We start from the raw sequence: 27,973 nt of genomic DNA, 5'->3' as shown, positions 1-27,973 counted from the left end.
GCACACATAGCCCTAATTAACCTCTTATCGCTCCACCTGCCATTTCATCATTTCCCCATGACTTGGGACTTGTCTTGGAACTCTATTAGTTCCGCTTAAATTTTAGTGTAGGTCTTACCTGCTAGACCATAAGCTCCTTGAAATGTGTGCACTCTCCCATGCTCCTAAAATGGTGCTCTGTACACAGTGGGTGATCAATAAATATGATTGATTTATGCATTGAATTATAGCATGAGAACACATTTAGCACGAAGATGAAGGATGGAGGAGGTTGGATAAATTTCATTCCTGGAGATTTATCTTAGCACCTGATAATATTTGGGATCAAAATTCAACCACAGGCAGACTTCTAGGTTGCTGACTGCTGTTGATCATTTAGCACTGAAATAATATAATAGTAATAATAATAATGACATTTATTAAGTCTAAATTAAGCCTAGATGTAAGATTTATGAGATTGGACACAGACCCTGTCCCACAAAGGGACAACCTTATCCCTGTTTTACAGAGTAGGAAACTGAGGCCCAGAGAGGTTAAGTGACCTGCCCAAAATCACACAGTAGGCCAGGGGTAGAGCTGGGACTCAAACCTGGGGCCCAAGCTCCCACTCTGTGCCATCACTCCAGTTCGTTATTTAATTTAAAACAAGTGCTATTTCACAGGAGGCTAGATAGGTATTTTCTGTTTAGGAAATTTAACTTCATACTTCTTGAGGACAAAACAATTTGTAACTTATCTGGTACACCCGCTTTCAATTAACCAACTATTTTATGTATGCCCTATGCAAAACGGGCAATCAATAGTAATTTGTTGAAATTATCCAGTTAGTCCAAACTGGGATTGGGTGTGATTTGCTGTATGAATTCAGTTTTTAGGTGACTTTGAATCCATAAATTGAATAGTTAATTTAATGAATTGTCCCCAATCAGCAGTAAAATAACCAAATGAAACAATGACCCGTGAAACTTCTGGACTTCTCATCAGGGACAAGGCTGTAATGAAGACCCCTGTTCCTGACCTTTCCCCATATGGCAACATGCCAGCCACACACACAGGTTCTTTGTCTTAAGAAGAAGGCTGATTTAATTCTTCAATTCAAAATACCCCCTTGGAAAAACTTGGAATTTACAGTTAAGAAGGCTATATTTAGTGCTGATCAAAAGATCATCTCCAAGGCATTACTGAAAGAAAGTAACGGAGCATAAATCCCCCACTGGAAACCATTTCTAGGTCACAGATAGCCAAGGTAACAAAAGTGATTTCCACTGATCAGATTTCTTCCTCCATCTTTCCCTCCTGCCAATTCTCTTCGTGAATTAGGCTATTTCATTCAAAGGATGAGAGAAAAACCGTGAACTTTTGTAGAAGGGAGACATTCCCAAAGCCATCAAATCCAATCTTTCGATCCACAATGAGGAAACAGAAATGGTATCAGATAATGTCATTTTCTATACCCAGCTCTTCAGAGTTAGAAAGAGCAAAGAATCTCAGGAATGGAAGGAAACTTGAGAGGTGATTTTGTGGAGCCCCCTGCTTTTAGGGAGGGATTCACCTACATGTTTTTCTGGATGGAAGGCTAACTGAATTATTTTTAAGCCTCTCAAAGGAATAAGTTTTCTCCACCTTCCTGGGTGACCCATTTCTCTTCATCGCCACACTCTCCCACCCCTCAGGTCCTGTCATTTGGGAACTCTCCCAACATAGAGTCACACTCTACTTTTCTCCCTTTGCTATGGATCAATCTATCAAATGTATTTATTGAGCACTTACTATGCACAGAGCACTGCACTAAGCGCATGGGAGAGTACAATACAACAGAATTAGCAGACATGTTCCCTGTGCATAACAAGCTTACAGTCCAGAGGGGGAAACAGACATTAATATGAATAAATAATTAGTTTATAATAAGACCAATCTTCAGTCCAGCCTATAAACTAAACCAGACAGAGCCTTCAAGAGGGGATGTTTCTATTTCAGCCAGCTGGGAGGCGAGAAACTTGATTTCCATTCATAACAGGAGAATGGCGAGGTTCCTACTTCCAGGCATTGTGTTGAACATGTACGTCGAGCCGCACATCTGGTAAATCTGTAGGGAGCCTGTTTGGCAATTAAACTGGGCCTACGCATGCGTGTCTTGGCTCAGTAGAAGGGATTGCGTGGAGAAGCTCTGGCCCCAGTGGGATGAATCACTATGGCCCCGCTTATAGCACCACATGGTCTGTTTAAGCGCCTGAAGGGTCCTTGGCTTAGTTTGGGACCAATAAGGATGGGATCCAAGCAGCAAAAAATCAAAGCACTGATTTTGGGACTAGAACAAGCTTGATCACTGATCTACAAGCTCTGACTCTCTGGTCTATTTCCTTAGCTAATATTTTCTCCTGTTCCAATCTCTTATCAGCTCCCTGCCTGTTCTCGGGATGGGGGGAGCAGGAAGGGGTGATTGTGTGCAGGAAATGGTTATTCTTCCCTTGCCAGTTTCCTCATTTAGGGCATCCATGCCAATAACGCAGCATGTTGCCTGAAGAGAACAGGTGGTAAAGTTGGCGGCCAGGAGGTAAACAGCATGCCACTCTTCCTCTATATTCTTTGCTGGCCCGGCAGCCTTGTGCTTGAACGGTGCGGAACAACACAGACACCCTTCCCCTCCTCCCGACGCTTTCCCTTCAAACCCTTCCAACATCTGGTTTTAACCCATTCCAATAACGTGGAGAGAGCCATAAGGAGCCCCTTACAGCGAGTCAGTCCCATTTAGTGCAATCCCCACCTATTGCAGCGGATCTCACTGTAGACCCTTCTTAGCTGGAGGGAAATCCCACAGTCCTTGATTTAGGAAGGAAGTTTCTGATCTCACTGTTTGCAGTAAAAGCACCCCTGCTTTTAGCCTGGTTGCTTCGGCAGAGGTTCCGTTTGTCCTGGGCAAATATAGGACCAGATTGGGAAAATCATTTCAAAGCATAGTGTGGCCTATTGGAAGGAACACGAGCCTGGGAGTCAGAGGATCTGGGTTCTAATCCCAGCTTCACCACTTGTCTGCTGTGTGACCTAGGGCAAGTTACTTCACTTCTCTGTGCTTCAGTTTCCTCATCTGCAAAATGAGGATTAAATCCTACACCTTCCTATTTAGACTGTGAGCCCCATATGGGACAGGAACTATGTCTGATCTGATTAGCTTTTAATTACCCCGGTACTTAGTGCAGTGCATAACACATAGTAAGGATTTAACAAGTACTATTATTATTATTACTATGCAAACATTCACTCTGCGTTTTCACCTCTTCTTCTGATCAGAAATGTAGGACTTTGTTCAGATGTACTGATATAGAACAATAGCCCTGAATGGGACTGTCTCTGCTGTACTGAGCAGACAAACCTACGTTCTAGTACCGACTGACCCCACTTTTTTGTGGTACTTGTTAAATGCCAGGCTGTACTAAACACTGAGGTGAATACAAGCAAATTGGGTTGGACACAGCCTCTTGTCCCACATCACAATAATAATAATAATGGCAGTTGTTAAGTGCTTCCTATATTCAAAGTACTGTTCTAAGTGCTGGGGGGATACAAGGTGATCAGGTTGTCCCACGTGGGGCTCACAGTCTTAATCCCCATTTTACAGATGAGGGAACTGAGGCTCAGAGAAGTGAAGTGACTTGCCCAAGGTCACACAGCAGACATGTGGCAGAGCCAGGATTAGAATCCATGACCCCTGATTCCCAAGCCCGGGCTCTTTCCACTGAGCCACGCTCTTCTCCACTCTGAATCTGGCCCAGCCTCCTCATATATAAAGTACCCCTAGATCCTTTCACTGGAATAAAAATAATTATTATTATTATTATACTTGTTGAGTGCTTACTATGTATGAAGCACTGTTCCAAGTGCTGGGGTAGATACCACTTAATCAGGTTGGATACAATCCCTATCCTACATGGGCTCTCACTCTCAATCGCCATTCTAAAGATGAGGTAACTGAGGCCCAGAGAATGCGCTAGGCTTCAATAAGAAACATTTCTGAAGGCTGAGGCTACCAGTAGTCACCGTGGCCACTGTAGAGTTGTTCTGCTGGAGTGACTGCATGTTGGCAGCATGACCAGCTTGTACTTTTCCTTGAGGGTGCGGTAATATGGTTCCTCTGTTGTACCCCTGCCCTGCCTGCCTTTTCTCACCCTCTCTGCCAGTCTCTCTTCCCCCTGTGAAGATGAGGCACTGCCCGCACTGCTGGGTGATGCTCTAGCTGGTACTGATCTTAATACTTGTGATATTTGTTAAGGGCTTACTATGTGCCAAGCACTATATTAAACACTGGAGTAAATACAAGATAAATACAAATTAGAGTCACACCCCTTGTCCCACACGGGACGTAAGTCTAAGTAGGAGGAAGACAGGTGTTGAATCCACATTTTACCATTCAGGAAACTGAGATTCAGAGAAGTTAAGTGGCTTGGCAAAGGTCACACACCAGGTTAGTGGCAGAGCCGGGATTACAGAATCAGAGAGAGAAGCAGCATGTTTCAGTGGAAAGAGCCCGGGATTGGGAGTCAGAGGTCATGGGTACAAATCCCGGCTCCACCACTAATCAGCTGTGAGACTTTGGGCAAGTCACTTAGCTTCTCTGGGCCTCAGTTACCTCATCTGTAAAGTGGGGATTGAGATTGTGAGCCCCACGTGGGACAGCCTGATTACCTTGTATCCCTCTCAACACTTAGAACAGTGCTTTGCACATAGTAAGCACTTAACAAATACTATTATTATTATTATTATCATTATTAGAACCCAAGTCCTCTGACTTCCCCAGCCTTTGCCCTTTCCACTAGGTCATATTGAACCTGTGGTGACTATTGGTCTGGTAGCTTTCCTGCTCACTCAGATAATTTGATAGACCACCTCTATTGCAACCTCATTTACACAAATCCCTAAACGCAAATGATTAAATGGGATTTTCAATTACATTTTTTAAAGATGAATGATTTCCTGCTAGTAGTTTTTGTTCTGTGAAGACAGCTGTTGGGAAAAATCAGCAGTCACCCTTGATTATAAGCCCATTTTGGTAATCGTACAGGCTCAGTAATCTCTGGGCTCAGTGACAAGAACAGACCCTGACCCTCTTTGCATGTGCGGCTAAAGGAATTAGAATAAAACAACTGGTTATCCATTCATTCCTGCTTTTCAGAGCTCGGAGAGGGGATGCCACGTGACTAAATCACCCAAAGGACTGTGTGACTGGATCCAAAATGAGTTATTTTTTGGGAAAAAAATACTAATATTTTCCATGAAAAACTCCCTTCCATCTACTTCTATTGAGATAGGTTCTCATTATGGATTGCTTAACAATCAGTATCTTAATGATGAAAAAAATTGGTCAACTTAGAAAGTCATAACTGACATTAAACCATACAGAGATCTAGAATTTTTTTTTTTATCAGTTTGGTTGCATCACCCTGCACTAGATTTATGAGAGTTTTCCTCTGGATGACCCTACCTAACTCCTCTAACCTCCATCAAATCTCACAGTAGAATGAGCAAGTCAGCCCCTGAATCAGACTAAAGGCTAACAAGTCCAATATTTTGTCTCTGACAGAACCAAAAAACAAACTACTTCAAGTTTTAGTTGCTCTACTTGACTTCCAACCTTGACAATACCTCTCCAAAGAAAACATTATATCAGAGTTAACAACCATGGAGTATATTAAATAGCCTCATTAAAAAACACTGAAGATTTGAGGAAACAAAACATCTCCACTACAACATGTTCCTTTTTAAAATATTATTATTATTGCTCTTCATGTTTTGCCATAGCCAACTGCAAAAACAAATTATTCCTTGTAATCAGAATCGTTTTGTTTTTACTACTTTATTTTCTATAATCACTTGATATTTATAAACTTCTTTTAAAGAATTTTGCAACTGATAAATTAGCTATAAAGTTCAATATAATTTAGGCATAGTTTATGAAAGAAACCCTACAATCCTTAAAAATTGGCACTATATCAATAGCTCTCATTATTCACCAATTATATAGTGTATGTTTACAAGATGTTCCATGAACATTTACCTGATATTATATGATCAGGAGGCCGATTATAGTAAATATAATTTACTATATATACTATATATATACACCATATGTAGTATATATAATTTACTATATATAAGTACCAATACAGAAAAATAATTCCAATCTACATGTCTATGAGTTCTGAGCTATCAATCATGACTCAGGAAAAAAGTTTTAGAATCATTGTCAGTAATTCTCTTAAAACACTGGCTCACTGAGTCCCAGCAGCCAAAATGACCACCCAGATGCTTGGCATCCTCTGGAAGCGAGATGACAAACAAAAAGAACAGTTTTGCCAGTGTATAAAGTAATGGTTTGTCTGTGTCTGGAGCATGGCTTAGTGGATAGAGCACAGGACTGGGAGCTAGAAGGACCTGGGTTCTAATCCCGGCTCCACCACATGTCTGCTGCATCACCCTGGGCAAGTCACTTAACTTCTCTGGGCCCCAGTTATCTCATCTGTAAAATGAGGATTAAGAGTGTGAACCCCATGTGGGACACGGGCTGTGTCCAACCTGATTAACTTGTATCTACCTCAGTGCTTGAAACAGTGTTTGGCATGTAGCAAGTGTTTAACAAGTACCATACTTGTGGTGATGATGATGACGATAATAGTAATAATAATAGTGATTTTGTTAATCGATTACTCTGGGCCAAACTCTGTACTAAGCATTTGGAAAGATACAACATAATCAGATTGGACATAGTCCCTGTCCCGCAAGGGGCTCATAGTCTAAGTAAGTGAGAGAACACATATTTAATCCCTATTTTACAGAAGTGAAAACAGGTGCAGAAAAGCTAAATGACATACCCAAGGTCACAAAACAGACAAGTGATGGAATCAGGATTAGAACTCAGGTCCTCTGACTCTCAGGTCTGTACTCTTTCCACTAGGCCATGCTTCTTCTAAGAAGTTATGGAGGCAGAAAATATTAATAACAAGTTCAAGAAGGGGTTTGAAACAATTCACTGTTGAGAGATTCATAATGGGACCACCAAGGCCTACTGGGGTTATGGCCCCAAACACACTGATGGGAAAAAGACTGCAATTATTATCTTACATTTGGAGAAATATGGAGGACTACAGATGTGGCAGAGAAAACCTTGGGGTGTGACTGGGGAGGGAAGGAATCAATCAATTGTATTTATTGAGTCTTTACTGTGTACAGAGCACTGTACTAAACGTTTGGAAGCAGCGTGGCTTAGTGGAAAGAGCCCGGGCTTGGGAGTCAGAGATCATGGGTTCTAATCCCGGCTCTGCCACTTGTCAGCTGTGAGACTTTGTGCAAGTCACTTAACTTCTCTGTGCCTCAGTTACCTCATCTGTAAAATGGGGATTGACTGTGAGCCCCATGTGGGACAACCTGATTACCTCGGATCTACCCCAGCACTTAGAACAGTGCTTGGCACATAGTAAGCACTGAACAAATACCATCATCATCATTATTATTATTAAGAGTACAATACAACAGATTTGGTTGCCACATTCCCTGCCCACAATGAGCTTACAGTCTGGAGGAATGTGTGGATCTAAAACATGCCAAAGAATCTGCCCTTAAATGGGTGGGAGAGGGAGGGAGGCTGTGCGCAAACCGTTTGAAACTCATGCTTCCTTTCTGAAGAGAAACCACCACTGAAGATATGGCAGAAAGAGACTCCACTCTGCACTACCGCGGCCTCCAACACTGTGGCCAGCCCCCTGTTCCCTGCAGCTTCTGGCTCAGCGGACCCACGGGGTTGAGGTGGAAGAAGAGGAGATAATGGATCTGGTCATGAGACAGAAGGAGGATGCAGGGGGGTGGCTGGAAGGCATGGGGACGGAGCTGGTGAGGTTACATACTATATACTTTATAAGTCGGGGGTAATGAAGTCGGGTCTATATCATGAACATTAAAAGGGGGACCAATTCAGAGATGTATTAAGTGCCATTTTTCATAACATGGACAGTCCTAAGTCGAGGACTTCCTGGAGGGATGTCAAGAGGCCAATCACTGCATCACTCCTCCGAGCTTTGTTGCCACTAATGGTAACACTGACCATTGTTTGACACACAGAGCCACTGAGATGGTTTTATAACCTAGAAGTCAAAAGTCCTTCTCCCTCCACTCCCCCTTCTCCTCCCATTCATTCATTCAATCGTATTTATTGAGCACTTACTGTGTGCAGAGCACTGTACTAAGCTCTTGGAAAGTACAAGTTGGCAACATATAGAGACGGTCCCTACCCAACAGTGGGCACCCATCATCCCCCTCCCAAGCTGTTAGGAACACTATTTAATTTTGCTCCAAACTGAAATCATATATCCTTCCGTAAGAATTTTGAGACTTTTTGAAAATCTTCTTAATACCCAGGGTAACATTGCATCCATGAAAACACCTGATCCTTTTCCTTAAAAAAATCAATCCTCAGTTGATCAATCAGAAGACCTCAGCTTATATTGGATAGTCTGGCCTACTATAATAGAACTTCTCTAAAGTAGTCAACATTTTGTTAGTTCATTTCATTTTCTTTTTTTGCAGGGAAGGGAGGGATAGAAGGGAAGGAGAATTACTTACTTTAAGAAGAAAGACCTCTGAGAATACCATCCGTATTCATGGCTTTTGATTGAAAACTTAAAAAGAAAACCCCTCCAATTGTAACATATTTAAAACAAGTCAGCATGGCTTTGATAAATGATTTTAATATTATCTAAATGATGTAGTTGTGCAGAAAAGCTTGGGACATCTGGTAAAGCCTGTGGGGGGTGGGGGGTCAAGAATAAATTTTTTTGCCTTCAGAATTTCCCCCCCCCCCCCCCCAAATGATCCTCTAACCCTGTAAATATGTGATGGGCAGTGCATCTCGGCCCAGTTTTTGATGGGCAGAGAAGTGAATTTTCTGATCTGATTATCTTTATTCTACCCCAGAGATTTGCACAGTGTTTTGGCACCCAGTAAGTACTTAATGAATGCTATTCTTTTGTTTATTATTCCTAGGAAAATGCTTAGAGGATTTGGTGCTACTTCTGAAAAGGAGAAATGCAAAGCACTGAACTTTTGGAGTTGCTGTTCAAACATCCTGCAGGACACAAAACCCTCCAGGTTCACATGAAAGCACAAACAGCTGCTCCACCAGCCTTTTAATTAAAGAAATTCATAAGCACAATGAAAAGCTAGTACTTTTCCCAGAATCCAAAATCCATAAATCATGACTATCTTTTCCTGGAATAGAACAGCTGCAAAAGAGACAACTGGAGTTTCACAATATCTAAAGGGCATATGTCAATTTTATTTCCGATAACCGATAATCTTGCATGCCATTATGGAATTGCCCCCGTCCTACGATTTTACATTTTACACACTAACAGAATCTGCACAAGGTTAGTGTACTTTTGGACCCAAATCTGGAGGAAACATTACAAACCTCTGGCTCTCAATCATCTGCAGGCACACACAGACACACTGAATGATTTGGAGCTAAATACAAACCTGCTTCAGGGCCCACCCAGGGATCTGTAATGCACATGTGCACATAGGATTGCCTGTACCCCTGACTTCCTACTTCCTTGCTATTTCCCAACAAGGGCTCCCTCAGCTACTTGACTGAAATCTCTAATTTGTAAATCCTCACAGTGAAGTTTTCAAGATTGGGTAAATTAATGTGTGACTGGAAATCCTAGGCAGCACCTGTCAATTAAGTGGACTCCAGGACCAATCGAGAAATACACCCAGAAGCACCGACTCTAAAGAAGGACAAGATGGCTGTTGGGACGTCAAACAAATGGAGTTTAGCTGCTTTGTATAAACTGCCCCTCAAACCTTTTTGTTCCTCATTCCAGTTCATTGAAACGAGGCCAAAAAATTCTTTTATGACCTGAGAAACAGATTCGAGGCTTTCTGCCCCTGACCAATTCTTTCATCCTGGGCAGAACTGGCCACAGAAATTCCTATAATAAAACAGTCCAGAATTGAGCAAAGACACCAGTATTGAGACATCCTGATTCCACCTGTGTTTTCTGCAATTCCACTGACCAAAATGCTGGTAATAATAATAATAATAATAATAATGGCACTTATTAAGTGCTTACTATGTGCAGAGCAGTGTTCTAAGCACTGGGGAGGTTACAAGGTGATCAGGTTGTCCCACGGGGGGCTCACAGTCTTAATCCCCATTTTACAGATGTAAAGGCACAGAGAAGTTAAGTGACTTGCCCAAAGTGACACAGCTAATTGGCAGAGCTGGGATTTGAACCCATGACCTCTGACTCCAAAGCCTGTGCTCTTCCCACTGAGCTATGCTGCTTCTCTACAATTTACTTCACAGTGATGAGGTTGGGGGTCCAATAAAGCCTAACTTGAATTTCGTTTGAGGATTTTTTAAGGTCAATTTTTCATTTGCAATTTGAAATCAAGGCCAAGAAACTCACATTCTCTGAGGTACCACCTTGCACCCATTTTCTTATTAAGAGAATAATGACAAAACTCTAAATTCTAGAACTTCATTGTAAACTCACATTTGTTTGACCAATGTTGGCTATCAGTCCCTTTTCTGAACAGCTGGGTGGCTAGTAGCACATAGAAGCTTTCTATTACAAACGGCTGTAAGACAACTGGTCAGTCTCCCTCTTCTACTGCTCTGCACACAGTAAGCGCTCAATAAATACGATTGAATGAATGAATGAAATAATTGAGGGGATTCAGAGCTGAGGGAGTGGAAACTTCATACATGGGTGGGACTGGTGGGGGTAAGAGGGATGCTTACCTGCCATATTTATGCTCCCTTGTTTGAGATCTGATACAGAGAATGACTTTTTTTCTGAGGGACTACTCACTATCTGTACTTCCACTCTGTCAGAATAACCAAGGAAAAAGGGTTCTATTTCAATCTTTTCCTACTGGACTGCTCAGCAGTAGTTGTGATTTCTACCCAGAGGAAACACTTTTTTAATGGTATTTGTTAAGTGCTAACAATGAGTCAAGCCCTCTTGTAAGCACTGGGTTAGATACAAGTTAATCAAGTTGGACACAGTACCCGTCCCACATGAGGCTTGCAATCTAAGTTGGAGGGAGAACAGGTACTGAAACTCAATTTTACAGATGAGGAAATTGAGACACAGAGAAGTTAAATGACTTCCAAGATCAATCAATCAATCAATCATATTTATTGAGCGCTTACTATGTGCAGAGCACTGTACTAAGCGCTTGGGAAGTACAAATTGGCAACACATAGACACAGTCCCTACCCAACAGTGGGCTCACAGTCTAAAAGGGGGAGACAGAGAACAGAACCAAACATACCAACAAAATAAAATAAATAGGATAGAAATGTACAAGTAAAATAAATAAATAAATAAATAAATAGAGTAATAAATATGTACAACCATATATACATATATACAGGTGCTGTGGGGAAGGGAAGGAGGTAAGATGGGGGGATGGAGAGGGGGACGAGGGGGAGAGGAAGGAAGGGGCTCAGTCTGGGAAGGCCTCCTGGAGGAGGTGAGCTCTCAGCAGGGCCTTGAAGGGAGGAAGAGAGCTAGCTTGGCAGAGGGGCAGAGGGGCAGAGATCACACAGCAGACAACTGGCAGAACCAGGTTTAGAACCCAGGTCCTCTGATTCCCAGGCCATACTGCTTCTCCATTAGCCAGCCATTCACTTGTATTATTCCTTTTGCAAAATTCCTTTAGGTGCATTCTTTAGCTTTGGGGAAATAATTATCTAACCTAGAATGTAATGATTATGCCCGTCATAGCCTATAATATTGCGTCTTCCAGAACTGGAGCCTAAAGTGTCAGTGGGTAAGCTGGGGAAAAGAGTAACAGTTGGAGAGATTTCAGGAAAAATTGTTAACCCGAAATATATTCTGAGAATGTTCTGGGTGGAGCAGGCTGGCCGCACTGATTTACACGTTGTCTTTGAGGCACGAAAAGAATTATTTGCTCTGTCTGCCTCCCAAGCCCTTCGGCCCTTCCACTGTAGGGATCATCTCAGGCATCGATTGCTAAACATATGTTTCTGCATTTTCTTGGGTCAGTCTGCCCCAGGTCCCTTTTCTCACACAGGTCTCTTACCTGAGCCTGCTTCACTGAGAATGGTCGCACTGCAACACAGGAATAATTCCTCAGAACAAGGGAAGCGAAGGGGAGTCAAATCTGAAGCACAGCTTTGAACTTTGGCCAATGATAACGTTCTGCACCACTGGGAAACTTCTCCACCCATTTAATCTGTATTTTTACGGATCATACATCCTGGTGTAGCCAGGAGAGTCTGGTGTTTCATGTATGCTCTCGAGTGATTTTGGAACAATCATCAGTATCCCAGAGCTAGTACTGTTCCAGCTAAACTGTTTAACACCATGTGCCCACCTCAAGTGAGGTTTGCTGGTTTGGGGCAGGGGATGTGTCTACCAACTCTGTTATATTGTACTCTTGCAAGCACTTAGTACAGAGTTCTGCACACAGTAACTGCTCAATAAATACGACTGATTGATAGGATATATACGTAAGGGCTGCAGGAGGCTGTGAGCATTCCATGCTTAGGTGTTGAAGTGGCAGTTGGGGATATAAATTGGAGAGATTAGAATCAAATCAGGGAAAAGCACCTGGATGAGTTAGAATTTCAGAAGGACTATGAATTTCAGTAGGACTTTGTGAGGGTAGACCAATCAATCAATCGTATTTATTGAGTGCTTACTGTGTGCAGAGCACTGTACTAAGCGCTTGGGAAGTACAAGTTGGCAACATATAGAGACAGACCACAGAGCTGTGGTCTGTTGGATCTGAAATGGGAAGGAGAAGCAATGTGGCTCAATGGAAAGAGCATGGGCTGCGGAGTCAGAGGTCATGGGTTCAAATCCCGGCTCTGCCAATTGTCAGTTGTGTGACTTTGGGCAAATCACTTAACTTCTCTGTGCCTCGGTTAACTCATCTGTAAAATGGGGATTTAGACTGTGAGCCCCCCCGAGGGACAACCTGATCACCTTGTAACCTCCCCAGTGCTTAGAACTGCTTTGCACATAGTAATTGCTTAATAAATACCAAAATTATTATTATTATTAAGGCGCTCAAGGCAGAGGAGAGGGCGTGAGGAAGAGGTTGATGGGAGAAGAGATGAGAATGAGGTACAGTAAGTAGATTAGCTTGAGTGAAATATGAAAAGGATTATAGAGGGAGAGGAGTGGATAATGGGGAGAAAGCTGATTGAGTGCCTCAGAACCAATGGTCAGGAATTTCTGCTTGATGCATAGAGAAAAGGGATTTATATGCTCTGTATCGATAGTCTCCCAGATAATTTGGGACCTAACTTGGGACTTTGGGTCTGAATCAGCTGCGTAGGCTGTCCACCTGGAACAAGTCAATCAGATAATTGCTCAAATTTCAACCTCACTTGGCTGATCCAATTATGGCGACGTCTGCACAGGTCTTCACCCCAAACTACATGAAACAATAGAGACTCTGTCCAAACAAGGACAGTTAAGTGCCAGTGTTCCCAACTCAGAGTCTCTTGGGGAAACTCTGACATCAGCTGGCGGCCTAACAGACTTTCAGTTCAAATTTTTCCACCTACCCTCAGTAGGGGCCAATCTGAAGGCAAAGATCAACTCCTACTGAACTGTGGTTATCACAACATCGCTACACAACTGTGAGGAATAGACACCATACTGACAACACACCAAACTTGACCAAATCCATCTGAACCATCTTAATAATAACGATGGTATTTGTTAAGTGCTTACTATGTGCCAAGTGCTGTTCTAAGCACTGGGGTAGATACAAGGTGATCAGGTTGCCCCACAAGGGCTTCACATTCTTAATCCCCAATTTACAGATGAGGTAACTGAGGCACAGAGAAGTTAAGTGACTTGCCCAAAGTCACACAACTGACAAGTGGCTGGGCCAGGATTAGAGCACACAACATCTGACTCCCAAGCCCATGCTCTTTCCACTAAGCCATGCTGCTTCTCACACTGCTTCTCTGAATGAAATGACATGATCTTACATGGAACACTGAGGTTCAGTAACATACTGAGATAGTGACAATCAGAGCTCAACTATGTTGAGGCAGCCATCCGGTACTAGTGGACAGTGAAAGGATATCCAAGACTTTTTTTTATGGAGAACATAGCAATGCCAGACGCCAGAGTGTCCAGAAGAAAAGATATGAAGGCATATTGAAGGCCAATCCCAAAATGTTTGCCACTGCCATTTATGCTTGGGAATTTGCAGCATGAGATAGGAGCTCTGGCATCAGCTCTGACTTCCAATTATCTAGTGTTTGGGTGACAAAATCTCTGCCATAGCAAAGGAGAAACATGCTAGGTAAAAGGCACCTTTAAGCGCTGCAGAACAACCAGTGTTACTTTCATTCGCATGGTCTGTGGTTGGCTTTTTACCTAGCCCTCTGACCTCTAGGAGAAGCTCATAAAACACTGGAAGTGAAATGATGGAGACTCACTGCTCATTTTTAAAGGGAAACTCTGCCCTCCCCTAAGATATCTGATCTTGACCTCTTACTGGCTAACCCTTACATGTGTACTTAGTAGATGACAAGCAACTTGTTAGTAAGCCTCTAAAATCCCAGAGAATAGCTTTCTGAATGATTCTTGGATGTCACCACTAACCTCAGGCACAACTGTCAACTGGACCAGCTCCTTGGCCTATAATGGGCCATAGCCAATAATGGAATTGGAAAGGCCAAACATCTGGTTATTGGTACCTTAAAAGGGTCCATTTAAACTACAACATTAACTGTTCATGATTTCTTCAGGACCATTTGGTTGTAAACTTCTCAAAGGAGGAGACTGCGCCTTTTACCACTATTATACTCTTCTGAGCACTTAGTACTTTATCCTGCATTCAGGAGTAGTAACTCAGTATATACTAGTGATTAATTGATAAGGTAGTGATAAATGCATAAACACATTTTGTTTCTCCTGAACTCATAGTAGGTAGTCACAGGCCTCTGTCCATTGTCCGTTCACCCCAGTAGTGCACTGTTTCTCTGGGACCTCTGTAAGCTCATCTTTTCATATTACATCCCCCTGGCAAACACAAGGCTACCTCCTCTCCACATAAAATCAAGGACAGGCCAGTTGCTCTCTACAGTAGATAGTACTCTGTAATAATTTCATTCATTGCATTTTGGTCCTCTACCCACCCAGAGTATAATGAGAGAGAAGGAGAGAAGGAGAGAGAGAGGGAGAGAGGGAGAGAGGGAGAGAGGGAGAGAGAGAGGAGAGAGATCGCAGCAGTGCAGGACAAATGAAGTTGTAGCAAACTAAAGATTTTGGGTGAAAGTGTCTCCATCAACCTTTGGGCAGCAAATTCTTTCCCCTTTAAAAACATATCTTGGTTATTTCTGAATTGAACTCTCCCGTCTCAGCCTTTCCTCAACCACCTGTCATGTATCCATCATGAAAGTGTATGAAACGGTAGTGTGTATTTATAATTCCAGAAGGAAAAAGAAATGTCTATCATTTAGTGTTTCCCTAACATCTTTCAGTCCAAAGAATTTTGATTACTCTACTGAGAACATTTCTGTGGCATAAGCCCTCTTAGGCCCAAGGATTCCAGGAGGCAAGGCTAAATCAGTAGTCCCTAAGGAAGTATGGTGTTCACTGAGATGGTCTGAAGTTACAATATGGAATAGATTTTCCTTAGTATTCTTTTCCTGTTGACATTTGCCTGCCCAAAATGGGAAAAGAAAATACCCATGGCAGTAACCAGGGGAAGACTGGGTCAGCTATCTGCCCTTCGGAACACTGCATGTGAGGAACACTAATTTCCAATTACCATTCATCAGAACAATGTGTTCTCAATGTGAAAATGATGGGAAATGCTTCAAGCACAGCTTGGGCCTAGGCTCGGCATCCTCCCGTGGACAGAACTCAGTCTGGGTGATAAATGTGCCAGCAATTCCATGTGAGCTGCCTTTCTATTGATATCCAGGGAACACCTGAAATGCTCTCTGAAGGTGTCAGGGCTTGGTAGGTGGGGGTGAGTAGGTGATTAGGAGGAACAGCCAGAAATAGCCAAAAGAGCTTTCAGTCACTGCCTGACGTAGATACCAAACCTCTTTCACCAGAGACATTGTCAGATCTGCTGAGGAGATGAACAATGACCAAATTAGGCCCTTCTTCTCCTCTCCTTCCCAGTTTGCCCCTGTTCACCTTCAGGCGGAGGAACAGACATAAAGTGAAGTGGTCTTAAGGTGGCAGGGAGGTGAAAAGAGAAGTTAAGTCATTACTGCTTGGTAATGCTTATATTTGTAAATGCCAGCAAATGGTGGGGGTTTCCATAAAGTGGGCTATCTGAGTTTTCCTGAAGAAGGTAGACTTAAGACAATCAATTTTACAAAGGTAGAAGATGTCCTTTCTTCCACGGTAAACTGGTACACTACTTACCTTGATAATGTTTGCTGAAAACTGGGTCATCAGTGCACTACCTCCATCTTAAGGGCCCCGCATTCTGGGACTCTTCTAAGACAAGTCCCAGAATGCTTTGGGGATTAAATATTTACACTAAGCATGCTCCAGCTTAATGATTAATAATAATTATGGTATTTATTGAGAGCCACTGTGTATCAAGTACCGTCTTTGTGCTGGGGTAGATACATGATAAGCAGGTTGGAGAGGGTCCTTGTTCTACATGGGGCTCCCAGTCTAAATAGGAGGGAGAGCAGGTATTTAATCCCCATTTTACAGTGGAGGAAACTGAGGCACAGAGAAGGTAAATTACTTGCCCAAGGTCACATAGCAGTCAACAGAAGGGTTGGGATTAGAACCCAAGTCTTCTGATTCCCAAGACCATGCTCTTTCCTTTAGGCCACATTGCTTCTTCCCATACTTCTTGAGCATGAAAATCCAAGCTTTTGAAGTGAACAAGCATAAATAAGGGATGTTATTAAGGTAGGCTAACCAGTTAGTCAAGAAGAATCCAATTCTAGGACATCTGTGCATTTTTCTTAAACTGAGTCAGCCTATACAAATGACAAATTGTCAGTCTTTCTGGACATGTTTTGTTCCTCTCAAAGGAATATCCAAAGTGCCTAAGCACTTTCTATACAGATCGTGAACCACACATGGAAAATTGAGCAAGCCCTCAAGGGACTGGGCCTTGAAAATTTAAAGAAAGCCATTAAAAAAAAGTTTGGGCTTTCAAAGTGAGAGCCATCGTGCCTGAAGGTTAGGAAGAGTTTCCAAAACTTGGGGCTTCTCACTCTGGCCTGGTCGTGGAGGGCATTGACTGCCACTCTAAGGCTAGAAGAACAACACTGATCCACCATTGTGAGATGCTGAGGTACAAGCATGTCAGTAAATTGCTCTGATGCGCTACATGTTTGTATGCATCTACATACTTGCTTGCTTCTCTGACCTGCAATTTGTTTTATGCCTCTCTTGACTGTTACGTTCCTTCAGAGCAGGGATTGTGTCTACTTACTTTATTGTACACTCCCAAGCAGTTTGTTCACTGCTCTATACCGAGTAAGCTGTCAGTGAATGCGACTGATCGATTGACTTGGGATCCTTGGGGGAAAGGAACTCTTGGTGGCACCAAAAACGTTACAACTTAACCTTAAATATTAGAAGGTATTGTGATTAAGCATTTTTCAAGCAAGAGGGGTGCATCTGCTACTCTCATACCCTTTTCTGTCAACTTTCATGAAGGTTCCACTAGATTCCCCACTCAGTGTTTGGAATACACCAGAAGGACCTCGTTATCATCTGAAGTTCTATAACAAACATTTTCCTACTTTGGCAAGTGGACCAGTATTTTAAGGAGAAGCAGAAGTCCAGCCATTGCAAGGTCCAAGGAAACCAGAATATAAAACCTCAGTTGATCATTTTTCTTTTGACATACACATTTCCATGAAATTGCTGACTTGGAACTTAAAAACACAAAGATCCTCAATCTGAAAGTCCTAATTGCTATTTTTTTGCAACTACAAGAAAATACTATCACCTCAGTGAAGGGCAACGATACTGAACCCAGTGCCTAATTCTGATGATTAAAATTGGTCACATCCGAATCCAGGGAAAGACAAGAGGAGTAGGGAAAGTGATTCCTCTATAATGCTGCTGTCCTCACCACTGACCCCTCCTGCTTGGAATTCCCTCTCCCTTCACATCCAAAGACTCCCTGAATAACCTCTCATCTCCCCAACTATTCCGCCTCCCTTCTGCATCACCTATACACTTATGCTCGTACCTCATAAAAACTTTGATACTCACCTCATCTCCACAACAATTTGGTATATGCCCTTCTACTCTGCTGCTTCCCCTACCGGTATTTCTTTTAATGCCTGTCTCCTCTGATACGTTATAAACTCCTCAAGGGCAGAAATTGTGTCTACCAACTTATTTTACTCTCACGCGTGCTTATTACAGTGCTCCGAACCCACTAAGTAGTTCCATAAATACCACTAATTGTTTTTTATCATGGTACTTGTTAAACTCTTACTATGTGCCAGGCACTGTACTAAGTGCTGGGTAGAAACAAGCTAATCAGGCTGGACATAATCCATGTCCCACCTGGGGCTCACAGTGTTAATCCCCACTTTATAGATGAGGTAACTGAGGCACAGAGAAGCTAAGCGGCTTGCCCAAAGTCACACGGCAGAAGAGTGGAAGAGTCAGAATTAGAAACCAAGTCCTTCTGATTCTTGGGCCTGTGCTCTGTCCACTAGCAACATTACTTTATTGTTTGATTGATAATGTTGGGCCCCAAGACTGGTGTCAAACTTGATGAACTGTTGATAGCTCAGTAGTAGAATTAGGGTAACTCTAAGAATTAATCAATTAATCAATCATATTTATTGAGCGCTTACTGTGTGCAGAGCACTGTACTAAGTGCTCGGGAAGTACAAATTGGCAACATAGAAGACTCCTCTCTCTACTTATTTAAGCATTTGCTCATCTGTGGTTGACTGTCGATGTTTCCTGATGCTTACTGGATGCTTGACTCTTCTCCCATTCACGGAGACCCCTGTACACCATTCTGTTTCCCGAATGGATTGGGCTTTGTAGCCACTAATGACAGTGCTGGTTGTCTGTTATTAGTGCTCTTACCACTAAATACTCCCCCCTTACTGTCTGCACCTCTTCTAAACTTCTGAAATTTTAGCCACAGAGCAAATAGGCTGGTCCTTCCCCTTCTGATTTTCTATCATGGTAAACACTCTTCTGACTCTAAACTTTTTCAGGTCATTCTGGGTACTGACCTTGTCTGCCAAGCTCCATGTTTCAGCAAGACTATTATAGGCTGTAACCCCCAATTTTCTAGGGAGATACTTGAGATGGAATTTGGCAAATTGTGATTCCACTTTTGAGTGTCTGGTGAAATTATTTTGGATCAGTGATGGATGGGAAAGAGTTCTGTTTTCCTGGCCAGACATTCTGCATGTTACATGCCAACAGAGCTGAAGAGAGTCATATTCAGAATCCAGGGACTTGGGTGGTGGGAGTGAATTAAGTCAGCCCCACCAGGTCTGAAGTCTGGGCAAGTTAAAATCTTGAATGGAGACATGTGAAAATTATTGGTCAGGTGACAGATCAGCCTCAGCCTGAGGACATTTTCTCTGAACAGAACAATTTGTCTTGAGCCGTTTTTGAACCTCCAAAAGACTACCTAAATGCTAGCCAAATATTTAGTGGTTTTGTGATGTTGTTTGGTATTCATGTCAACTACATTTCTTCAGAAAACAGTTTAAATTGTTGCTTCTTTTCCATATGGCATTCTGAGAGGGAACACGGGATTACAAATTTAAGATTGTGACAAAAAAGAATGCTCTTTGTAACTGTTTCTGTACTTTGTAAACTCCTTACAAAAGCCTGATTAATGTTGTGCCAGGACTGAGTACAATGTTTATCATTAGAGCCGTGATTTTTCACATATTCTGGGTAAACCCTAGTCACAGGGGTATATACAGACAGTCTTATCCTTTCCACTTGGTGCTCACTGCTGCCCTGCAGTTAAGATGGCTGGTTAATAATAATGATGGCATTTATTAAGCACTTACTATGTGCAAAACACTGTTCTAAGCGCTGGTTACAGGGATGAGTTCTGAAAAATTGTGCAGCAGAGCTCTGCACATTTCATCCCAGTAAAACCAGCTCAACTGCCCTACTTTGAACATGCTGCAGGGCTCAGATTTTCAGGCCAAGCCTAAAACAACAGTAAGGGGTTGGCAGTTAATAGTAATAATGATGATGGCATTTGTTAGTGTTTACTATGTGCAAAGCACTGTTCTAAGTGCTAAATCATTTAACGTCTCTGTACCTCATTTTCCTCATCTGTAAAACGAGGTTGTTCGCTCTCTCCCTGAGACTGTGAGCCCCTTGCAGGACACAGACTATTTCAATTTCACCCCACAGCCCTTATGTACATATCTGTAATTTATTTATTTATATTAATGTCTGTCTCCCCTCTGGACTATAAGCTCATTGTGGGCAGGGAATGTGTCTGCTTATTGTTATATGTGTCAAGCGCTTAGTACAGTGCTCTGCACACAGTAAATGCTCAATAAATACCACTAAATGAATGAACAAATTTGACTATTTTGTATCTACGCCACTGCTCAGTAGAGTGCTTGGCATGGTAAGCGCTATCCAATACCAAAATTATTCTTTATCACTATTGAATAATGACAATAATAAAAATCATTCTGATTTATTCACACCCTCCCCATCCCCTCTGCCTTGCAGTGACCTGGCTCCTCCAGGTCCTCCAATAATATGAATAATTCAAACAGGCCTGGGGGTGAGAACAACCTGTGACTTTTAAATTCTAACTGCATGAAAATGATTGACAGTAGGATCCACAGTAGGGTAGCAGTAGTAGTGTGCATGTATGTACAACTTCAGCTCCTATTATGGTCTTACTGTTTTATCTGAGGAATAGCATAATTCAATGCAGATAGCATGGAAAGCAGGTTCTGAAAGGATAATGCAGCAAGAGCAACTTGAAACACTGGGCTGAATGGATCATGGACTGATTCGGTGATCCAAGTCAATGCAATCAACTCCCCTTTCATTTATTCCTTCAAGTGCAGTTATTAAGTGCTTGCTGTGTGTAGAGCACTGTACTAAGTGCTTGGGGAAGTACAACACTAAAGACAGTAGACTTGCATTACAAGGTTTAGAAGGAACACTGCTAGGGAATTAGGGAATGTTCTTCTGAAGCCCTGCTCTGTGGAGAGAGCCTAATTTGATGTCAGAATGAGAGGCAGCATGTCTTAATGGATAGAGCCCAAGCCTGGGAATCAGAAGAACCTGGGTTCTAATCCCAGCTCTACCAGTTGTCTGCTGGGTGACCTTAGGCAAGTCACTTAACTGCTCTGTGCCTGTTACCTCACCCGTAAAATGGGGATTAAGACTGTGAGCCCCATGTGGGAAAGGGACTGAGTGCAACCTGATTAACTTTTATCTACCCCAGTGCTTAGTATAGTGCCTGATACATAGTAAGTGCCTAGAAAATATCATTAAAAAATGTCACATGCAGCGTGGCTGAGTGGAAAGAGCCCGGGCTTGGGAGTCATTCATTCATTCAATCGTATTTATTGAGTGCTTACTGTGTGAAGAGCACTGTACTAAGCATTTGGGAAGAACAAGTCCGAGTCAGAGGTCATGGGTTCAAATCCTGGCTCCGCCACTTGTCAGCTGTGTGACTTTGGGCAAGTCACTTCACTTCTCTGGGCCTCAGTTCCCCCTTCTGTAAAATGAGGATTAAGACTGTGAGTCCCATGCGGGACAACCTGGTTTACCTTGTATCCCCCCAGCGCTTAGAACAGTGCTTGGAACATAGTAAGTGCTTAACAAATACCAAAATTATTATTAGTTAATTATTGGTTAAGGCAGGAGTAGTATAGCATGACATTTTCTTCATGTAAAGCATACGAGAATGTAACTCCTGCGCTATGGGAAAACCGCACGTGCTCTTATCTTATGTTCTAAACCACATCCTCATAAATTCATTCAATCATTTATTGAGCACTTACTGTGTGCAGAGCACTGTACTAAGCTCTTGGGAGAGTACAAAGTACAGCTAATGCCCATTTCTATACACCTATATGTGAGGACAAAGAGACAAATTTATACACATTCTCTCTTGCTCTCTCTCTCTCTCTCTCTCTCTCTCTCTCACACACACACACACACACACACACACACACACACACACACACACACACTCTGATGCCTAGGCACACTGGCAAATGGAGGGAAGAAATAGTGTGGAGAAGCAAGCTTGATCCTGGAAAGACAAGGCAGCCCAGGATCAGTACGTCTTGTGAGAAAAGTCAGTCAGGCAAGGGAAAGACATTTTAGTATGGAATATGGCTGGAAGGGAGGCAGGTTTAAATTTACATTGAAATTTAAATATCTGCCATGGACAAACTACTCACAGAGGATTGAGATTGGACTGTATAGTTCCCATGGATCTAGTTACCATTCCCTAAAATTCCATTCTCTTTTTTCCACAGGTTAACAGAGATTTCTGCACAAGCCACTTCTGCACTCTAAGCCTCAGTCACCCAATTCCCTGCTAATCTTCCAGGGTGACACAGGAACTAATGACATCATGTTTTCAAAAGATTCGGAGCTCTTCAATAGAAAAGTGATTAATAAGGAAAGGAATTTTGAACACTACAGCCCATATGGTATCACTATTGTCTGCCTCAGCAACCTAGAAACGAAGACCAATCCCCATCATAAACTCATCTGGTCTCCTCCTGCAGGCTCGTTTAATGATTTGAGACCAATCCCTTCCAATGATCTGATGATCAAGTCTCAAAAATCTCCAAAGAGAGAGTAACCACCCCTCACCTCAGCGCCCATTTGAGCAATTTTCCAGAAATAAAATGATCTGATTTTCAAAATGAGTTTCCAATGAGGATTGAGCACACACACAAAAAAGGGAGAACATAGAGAGAACCTTCCTCCAGTAAGATTGAGAAGCATTTGAAATGGATAGCCGGGACTAGGAATCTGGACTTCTCCACAGGTCAAAGGCAAAACGGATGCCTATTGTGGTTGGACTAGGTAGAACCTCCTCTATGGACGCCTGACCCCGCTGTGACCATCCTGCTTAATTCATTTGGAGAGGGGACCATGGTTTCCATGACCTTCATGTTTCTCCTTAGCCTTTCTTCAGGTGACATTCCACTTGCTTACATAGTCTGTCAGGGTAAAGGGAGACCTGACTCTCCATTTGCTAGTTCTGGAGCAAATAATAATTTGTGACTATTCTGAATTTACCACAAAGGACATGATTACAACCCTCCCTGAGCGTCATAATCGTGATGGAAAGAGGAAGGAGTTTCCGAATGAAAAGCAGCGTGGCTTAGTGGAAAGAGCATGGGCTTGGGAGTCGGAGGATGTGGGTTCTAATCCCAACTCTGCCACTTGTCTGCTGTGTGACCTTGGGCAAGCCACTTCATTTCTCTGTGCCTCAGTTCCCTCATCTGTAAAATGGGGATTAAGACTGTAAGTCCCACGTGAGACAAACTGATTACCCCAGTGCTTAGAACAGTGCTTGGCACATAGTAAGCGCTTAGCAAATGCCATAATAATGATTATTATTATTAGATGGAGTGGATTGCCTCATGCTGCTGGAGTGCAGTGTTTCTCAGTAAGCATTCAAAATATACCACTGATTAACTGATTAACTGGAAGAGATGAATTTGCAGTTGGCTTGCAAGTTTTCCTGAATGAAGCCTCAAAGCTGGTCTAGAAAAGCCCAAATCCTTTGTGTTGAGGGCAGAGTCTGCCTGTCTTGGTCACCTGACTGGTGTCAGGACGACTACGGAGGATAGGGAGTTCCATGATTATGGTCAATGGACTCTATGAGTCCGAAGCCACCTTAGGGCCATCCTGAGCCTCTCCAATGATTCAGATTGCTGCTGTTCATTGGCCCTCAGGCTAATTTAGTCTGGGATATTGTGATTGTAGTGACTTTTGCCAATCAGTAAAACCCCTCCTTTCCTTTTTGTCCAGATCACCCGAGCATCCAAAGTCCTCTAAGTGGGCTGGTTTGTCCTGACCCATACTTAAGATGGGGTGGGGTGGGGGGAGAGGTGATACAAAGACTTGAGACTTTTAAAGAGGGGCACAAGCCCACTCCTATCTCACCATCAATGGGAATTATCTTTGCCTTTGAGAGTGATACAGAACAAGATTCTCAGCTCCTCGGTGTCTACAGGGCCTGAAGGATCCTCCAGAGAGATCCACTGTCTCATACTCCAGTCTTTCTGGCTCTCTTTGGTGATGTGGGTGGAGGGGCATCTCACAGGATCTTGGATTAGGCTTCTTGTCCTTTCAGTGGGTGAGGTGAGAAGGGCTGGGAAATGGTTCTTTGGTTGACAAGGATGGAGTCCGTGCTGAGTCAGAAAGAAATGACCCTGGAGGGTTAAGAGCAGCATGTTTCTCCCAGACCTTCAGAAGGTCAACCTTGAAACTAAATCTCACAGAAGGTAAGCCTTGTGGCTGTGGATTCTGATAGCTACACATGGATTTTGAGGGTAATTGTAGATACAGACTCCCAAAAATGGAGGGGTATCCACCCTTGATATCTGCCCTGCAGCCTGAAACTTGGCCTAGACATGATCCATCATTCTCCACCCCGCCTGTTCGATGCCTGGGGCTAGAAGAATCCAGTTCCCCTCTTTTCCCACCCTTCTCCCCCGATGCCAGACATCTGCTTCTTGTGCTCCTATTGGATCTGTTTCACCTTTTTGCCATAAACCATGCCCACTTTCTTTCTCCTCTCTGTTTCTTTCTAAAAAGAACCAGGGGCAATGTTCTTTACGGGGTACATAACCATACTAAACATATATTTCCAGTCTGGCTTGGAGGTTAACAAGTCTATGAAGACCATCTGTGCTAGAGTCTCCAATAACCCTCCACCCCACCACACCCTCTAAATTTAATCCTGTCTGTGAAATTGACCAGTGACTCCATACAAATCCCTTAATATTTTTAAACAAAATTACCTTAATACATGACAATTGGTAAATGCAATAAGGAAATATTTATTCCCCTTGCCAGCCACAGATTCCAGTTTGCAGCTACCCTGCCCAGCTTCCAGAACTTCTTCTGACACAAACCATATAAGACATGTTTTCTTGAAAGTCACTCAGGGATTCAGGTAACAAGTACAGTTGCCAGTCTCGCTGGAAATGAATACTGCAAATTATCGCCAGTTAGTCATATTGCTCAGGAACAGTCAATACCATAATGTTCCTTCCACAGTTATGGCATCCGGTACATGGGGCCTAAAGCTTTCCCAGATCATCTGGTTTGTGACTGATTGGCAAAAGTCAAGACAATCACATTCACTCCTCTACCTCTTACTGGTGGTGAGATCACAAGCAAGAAAGTAGCAGTCTTCTAGAACAGTACTTGGAAAACTCATGGGATGTGTATGTTTTCTTTTGAACTATTTCACCTCACAAACACAGCTGTGGAGTCAAAATTGTGCAATGGAGGATTATTTGAAGAGCGAGGCAGTAGCATCTACCTAAATGATAGAGACACAGTCACATCCATATAGGTGACTCCAGTAATCCTACAAAATTCAACACTCTTCCAGGGCGTATTGAAAGTACAGATGCCCCATTCTTGGGGGCAAAATAGGGCGACATAATTAGCTTTTCCCCACAGCTGTATGGGTAGAAAGGGTAGCCAAAGCTAGTCTGTCTGCCCCTTGGAGCCAGAAAGAAGCTTGAGGTGGAGCCAAGATGGAGGCTCTACTCCTTACCATCTGTTGTTACCCTCAATATGAACTCCTATAATGCTGTTATGTTCACCTTTGCCACATTTTGCTATTTTACTGAACTTAATACTTTAAAGATGCAAAAAAGTAGAGAAACACAAATTACTAACTGGTTCATTACATTAAGGTTGAAGCAGAAGCTAGGAATAATTAATAATAATAACTGTGGTATTTGTTAAGCGCTTACTATGTGCCAAGCACTTAACACTGGGGTAGATACAAGTCAATCAGGTTGGACACAGATCCTGTCCCACATGGAGCTCAGAGTCTAAGTGCGAGGGAGAACAGGTGTTGAATCCTCACTTTACAGATGAGGAAACTGAGGCACTGAAAAGTTAAGTGATTTGCCTGAAGTCACACAGCAGGAATGCGGCTGAGTTGGGATTAGAACCCAGGTCCTCTGATTCTCAGGCCTGTCGTCTTTCTACTCTGCCATGCTTCCTCTATAAGCACAGTAGCATCCCATTTTGACCAGGTACACTTGCATAACCATTTATAAAAATGTCCCAATGTTTGAATCATATTATACCAAATTATTCAGGTTTGGGGAACAATATTCCCTATTTCTTCCACTGTGTTTTATTCAGATTAAGTAATAAATAACACATGTTTAAGTAGAACTTTATTATTGGTGAATATTTTAATGGTTAATTGATCATGGATCTGCATTTATTGTGTTTTAATAGATTTAAAGTATATTTATATTGCTTTGGTCAACTTTTTGGATTTTGGAAATTATTTCATATGGAAACTATATTTTGTTTATCACTTAAAATTCATTTTTCTTGGAATAAATAAAGAGCACTAACCATTGGAGTTGTACTGGCCATTGATTAAAATCATTACAATTTGTCTGAATATCCATTTTTAATTTAGGTCTTCTCCTTGTTAGGTTTTATTGCTCCTTCCCTCCCCTTACTTTTCTTCCATTGGGAAAAAAAAGTCAAGAAATACTACATCTGGGAGCCTTGAAACTTGGGTATTATAGATTGTTGGAATAAAACCATGAGACTTAAAAAGGTACGCAAAGAGAATTGGAAAAACTACACAAGAATATATGGTTTATATAGAACTATTCCCTATTGTTATAGAACATTTGATCCAAAGAGCTCAAAGCACTCTACCAATATTAATTCCATATGGAAGGAAAATAAATGGAGGAAAGGAGACCCCAATTAATGAGGTGAGTCACTCAGATTAAAACAGAGAGAGCAATGCAAGGTAGTGCCCTTATTTACAGTTTTATTGGTTTTTCACAAATCACTTTGAGGTGGTCAGTCATCAACTATTTATTAAACATCTCAGGGACAGAGCCCTGCAGCCCAATACCTTTTCTGGGGAAAACCACATTATTTAAGGGGATGGACTAGAGATATTCAGGAGAAGGATATAGGGGTAGATCTGTTAAGGACAAATAGAAGTGTTAGCTGCCAATTCTTTACAGTGGGCTAATCTGGTTCCTTGAATCAAGCTGGTTTTTGGTAATGAGGACTGGATGAGATCTCACCCAGGGTTAGTATTACCAAGTGAGTTTTCCTTAACACAGGGTTTTGCAAGATTGCCATCCTCAGATTTTAGGAGAACTGGGTGTACTTTTTAAAGTAAAAAGATGAGTTAGATACAAAAGAAACAGGTTCTTGGTCTCCCGATATAGACAGTGGATTTTGCGTCTTTTCAGAATCAGGTTATGCTAGAGCTGGTATGAGAGTTTTTGCTTTTGTTTTTGTTTTATGCTATTTTCACCACCTTCTTGAATTTTATTGCTGTACAAACTGGCTGAGAGCTTCAGTAGCTTTAAAGAAATGATGGCTTGTCTCGTTGAGAACATATTTTTCAAATGATATTTGAAATACAGTCCTATGCCAAAGCAGACCTAAAGAATGGGAACAATCATGGATGGAAAATTTGCCTTATGAAACAATGTAGAAAGGTTTCTGAAATGAACTTCTGCATTTCTGAGGTTCCTGACCACTGAGGAGAGAGTGGGCACCGTTTCTTCTTTTTTTACCAGGGCAAGCTTGTAAAGAATAACGTGCTGTGATTTGGACACCTCCCCACACATTGAAGTGGGAAAATACCAGTGAGTTTAGAAATCAACCACCACAGTGATCAACCACCACAGCAAAGGGTTATGGGAAAATCCAAAAAAGACGTTGTTATGTGTGGTTTAGCCAAA

Source organism: Tachyglossus aculeatus, chromosome 24, assembly GCF_015852505.1.
Source record: "Tachyglossus aculeatus isolate mTacAcu1 chromosome 24, mTacAcu1.pri, whole genome shotgun sequence".
NCBI classification, from domain to species: domain Eukaryota; kingdom Metazoa; phylum Chordata; class Mammalia; order Monotremata; family Tachyglossidae; genus Tachyglossus; species Tachyglossus aculeatus.
The sequence above is the reverse complement of the archived record's forward strand: the minus strand, read 5'-3'. Positions refer to the sequence as shown.